Here is a 5,116-nt window from a genome sequence, read left to right on the forward strand (position 1 = left end):
AAGAACAAACAAACACAAAATGAAAAGATAACAAAGATAAAACTAAAAACAACTAAAATAATCAAGAATTCAATCTTAAACAAACAACTCCCCCGGTAACGGCGCCAAAAACTTGATGCGTCCCAACCGCAAGTGCACGGGTCGTACAAGTAGTATAGAAAAATATCGATCCCACGAGGAGTTGTGTTAATGATTGAATTTTCGATATAAAAGTTGACTAAATTGAAGTATTTATGAGATTAAAATGATGAATTAATGGGTAATGGAGTGTGAAATCTAATTGTGCAAAATTAATATTCTATTCAACAATGTATTAATCAAACTAAAATTGCATCAAATGGAAATAAGCAAGTTCAAATATGGCAATATTTAAATTGGCAAATGATTAAATTCGATTAGAAATTAACAATGGTAAAAAGGCGATTCCGGAGTTCGGGATTTCATATTCGAGCTATTTTAGGATTTTAAATTGGTTATCCAATCTTGTGAAACTAATGGGTTTTAAGGAGATTAATTCTTAAATCCTTTGAATTCCCTTTCGAGTGAGACAAAGAGTGCCTTAATCAAACTAATCCTACTTTCGTGGAGTTAGAATTAATTAAGACCCATTAAGTTCTTTAATTAATCTATGAATCCTCTTAATCCTTAGCCTATTTCTAGGTCTAAGTTAATTAAGTCCAATTTCCTGATTATCTATCACAAGGCCTTCTCCTTTCGGTGCTTCAACCATGGATTAAGAACATTACTCAATGGGATCCTACATTAAGCATGTCATTAAGCATACAAGAAATGAATAAAACTCATTAAGACCATAAAATATGGATTACCCAATCAAAATCCACAAAATATCTCAAATATTACAACCCTTACTCCAGAATCAAAAGTAAACTACTCACTATCCATAATGCTTACAAGATATGATGAGTTTAAATGGAAATAAAGCTTTAATCTAAGCTAAGAAGTAAGTAATTAAACACTAGAAATGTAGAAAAGTGTAAAGAAAGAAAGAAATCTGCAAATCTTAGTTGAAAATGGTGTGGAAGGTGAAATGACTCCTCAAATTCTGCTTAGCCTCCTCCTTTCTTCCTTTGCTCCTTGCCTCCTCTCTAAAATGAGAAAATGGGACTATATATATCATTTTTCTGACATGGAGCCCTAAAATAGTATGTTCTAGGAGGAATACATTAAGGGAATCTTACATGACTCATTAATGAACTCTTTATGGATTGCATAAGTGGGTGCATAAGTTATCTGATCCCTTATGCACATTCAGCGGTCTGGTTACTTATGCGAAGTGCATGACTTAGTGCATAGGTTATGCACAATTTCGTGATCTGCATAAGGGAGGTGAGAATGTGCATAAGTATGCGATCTCCTTATGCACATTTGGTGGATTACGAGCAGTGATCTTCCTCCTTATGCGAGCGCATAGCTTATCTGCAAGTTATGCAGTTTGGTCAATGCATATTTGCTTGAAAAGATGTTTTTGGCATCTTTTTGCTGTAGAAGACACTCCTCAATGGCAAAATTCTCTTTAGTCCTTCAAAAACACCATTTCTCCTACAAAACAAAGCAAAAATTACAAATTAGTGCAAAGTTGACAATTATGGAAAACTAACTAAATAACTAAAGAAATTAGCTAAAAATGACTAATAACCAAATAAAATGATTGTGAAATTAGACCTAAATGACTATGCAAAATATGTGCATCAAAAATTATAATTTCTTTTGTATTAGCTTAGTAATATTGCTAAGGACCGCGGGGCAAAATTTTAGAATTTTTAGAACTCATTTTGGTAGTTTTTGCAAAAAGGGTTAGTTGTAGGGACTAAATTATAATTTTTTCAAAATTGTGGTTGTTTACTATTTGGATGGGCCCAGGAGGGGCCATGTGATGTGATTGAAATATAGTTATGTGACTTGTGGATATAGAAGTGTATTTTTGAGCCATTTTGCAGATTGAGTAGGTCCTAGATATAGGGGGAACTCTGCCGGATTTTCTGCATGGCTTGAGATAATCTCGCTGGCCCCCGCCTTTGGTCTATTAAGAGAAACTCCGGCTTGAGATGTACTTGCTGACAGAGGTTGGATTAAGAGAGCTGTATAGGAGACCAACTCTCATATATGTACTCTTTGAATATTATATGGGTGTGTGAGTGCTCCAAAGTGCTCCAAATTACCTTTTTGTTGTTTACGATGTGAATTGTATGAAAACTATAAAGGTATTGCATTCCACTTTTTAGAATGCATTAGCTTTAGATAGCTATAAAAATTATACTTAAAATCAGTATTTTACTTTCTGAGTCAAATGTTCACTCCTGTTCACCTTATTTTTTCAGAATACAAGAGATTTCTTGTTAAGTTCTAGCCTGCCTCTCTCCTTCACAGGTCATTTAGTAATATCTGTTTTGTTTTGTATAACTTCACTAAATTTTAGAACTCCGCATGTATTAGAAGTATTTTATTTGATTTGGGTCTGTAATATAATGCGATGTTAGATCTGTAAATCTATTAAATGCATGTAAGATTGGATTCAATGAGAGAGCTAAGCTCCCATTTGATTTTATGACAGGATAAGTATGTGGAGGCTGAGTTGAGCTCCCCAAATTGATATATATTGTGCTTACAGGTTAGGTGAGTAAAAAACTCCCGTTGGGTGGTCCATGTTATGGCCAGACTCTGTCCGGTTGATTTCTTGAAATTGGGCTCAATATGGGCCTTAGGATTGGGTTAAGGAGTAGTTAGGCTTACTACGGGCCTTGGGGGCCTTAGACTGGCACAGGTCCTAGTGCCAGTCCGACCCATAAGTTGGACTAGTCCAACTTAATTCAGTAAATGAAGACACATAACTCATTTGGCAAAAAATGTATCTAATTAATATAGGCTCGAGCTCATGTGAAAACAAGTTTAATAACTGTTAGATCAAATATTTATATTGATATTTATATTAAATTAATTAAAGTATATATTAATAAATATATGAATCTAAATATAAATATTTATTTTAATATTATTAAACTCATCGGATTAGCAATAAATCAAAAAACACTTTCTCGCGAAATTAAAATTTTAAAAATAATTCTGGTGATAAAAAATATTTCAGTTATATATATTATGATAAAATATGATTTGGATTTTTTATGTTAATTAAAAAGCATTAAATTTAAATTATAAAAAAATTATAATTTTTTAAAAACTATAAAATTATAATTTTAAAAAAATTATAAAAAAATAAATTAAAAAAAAAGAAATAAAAAATTCAAATAAATAAATTTTTGAAAAATTACTAAAATAATAAATTATTAATGAAAATTAGTACTAAAATCAATATAGAAATATTATAAAAAATTACTAATAATAACTATTATAAAAGTATTAACAAAAAATTAAATATAAAAAATATTTATAAGACAAATTACTAAAAGAAATTACTATATATATATATATTATAAAAAAATTACTAAAAATTAATAATACAAATAATTTACTAACAAAAACATATTTGTACAAAAATTTTTATTTTATGCCAAAAAAATAAATAGAAAATGAGAAAGAAAAAGAAGAAGAAAAAAGATGAGAAAAAACAACGAAGAAAATAGATAAGAAAAAAAATGATGGAAAAAATAGATGATAAAGAAAAAGATAATGAAAAAAACAGATGAGAAAAAAAATGATGAAGAAAAAAATAAATGAGAAATAAAAATGATGAATAATAAAATATGTGAAAGAAAAAGATGAAGAAGAAAATAGACGAAAAAGAAAAATGATGAAGAAAATATGTTAGAAAAGAAAAGAAAAGATAATGAATAAAATAGATGAAAATGAAAAAGATGATGAAGAAAATGAAAGAAGAGAAGAAAGAGAGAAAAAATTAGAAGTGAGGAAAGAAAATGAGTAATAATTTATATAGGCAAATTAGCAATTGATTAATTTCATTTAAAAATTAGGCAGGAATTTTTTAGGAGAAAATTTTGTAACCGATTCGCAATTGGTTGCAAAATCAATTACTAACAGCAACCGATTTCAATCAGTTGCAGAAATCAATTATTGTTAGCAATGAATTTGTAAATCGGTTATAATTCAAAATAAAATATAAAAATTAGCGGGAATTTTTTGAAGAAAAAATCGACTGTAAAATCGGTTACAAATAAAAAAAAAATAAAAATTAGGTGAAATTTTTTAGAGGAAAAAAATTGGTTGCTATTTAGCAACTGATTTTAATCTGTTATAAAAATCGGTTACTATTAGTAATAGATTCACAAATCGATTGGAAATCAAAAAATAAAAAATTGAGCAAGAATTTTTTAGGGGAAATATCAGTTACTATTAAAAATCGATTCACAAATCGATTGCAGATCAAAAAAGTAAGAAAAAAATTAGACGGAAATTTTTGAAGAAAAACATTTAATAACTGATTTACAAATCGATTACAAATTTGATTGCTAATAACAATCGATTTCAGTCAGTTGCAATAGTTAATTACAAAACTAATTGCTTTTTTAGTGATGGAACCCATGTAAGATTCACCAAAATTAATAATTACAATAAAATTTTTATTGTATAATATGTTGAAACAGAAATAAAAGCAATTAATAGAATATATTAAGAATAAAGCCGACGAAATCTTCAAGCGAGCGTGACGGTGGGTGACCAATTGCAACATATGCTAGCTTTCTGAAGTAGAAAATGAAGGACAGCCATCCACCTCTCTTTTCTAAAAGTTTTGCCATTTATACCTTTCATTTAAATGCTTTTTATTAATATAGGTATTGTTAGTTGATTTGTTACATTTATTTTAGATGTAAGTTGGAATTTGAAGTTTTGGTGCAAGAGTGGTCCGGAATGAATTTTCATGAGCTGGAAAATTGGCTTGCTTATGGGATTATTTGGTTTCTATCCAAACAATTGAGCTAAAATTTATGTCTTGTTATTTAATGATACTGAAATGATCCTTAAAATTGTGAGATTTTGAGTTCGAATCTCAGTTGAACCTAATTATACTGAAAATAAAATTTCTGTCATGCTAAGTAATATATTATCCTAAAGATTTTTGTTTATTTTAAAAGTTTCTAATTCACAAACGTAATAGAAGATATTATTAGATGTTCAATAATAA

This window comes from Hevea brasiliensis, chromosome 5, assembly GCF_030052815.1.
Source record: "Hevea brasiliensis isolate MT/VB/25A 57/8 chromosome 5, ASM3005281v1, whole genome shotgun sequence".
Lineage (NCBI taxonomy): Eukaryota > Viridiplantae > Streptophyta > Magnoliopsida > Malpighiales > Euphorbiaceae > Hevea > Hevea brasiliensis.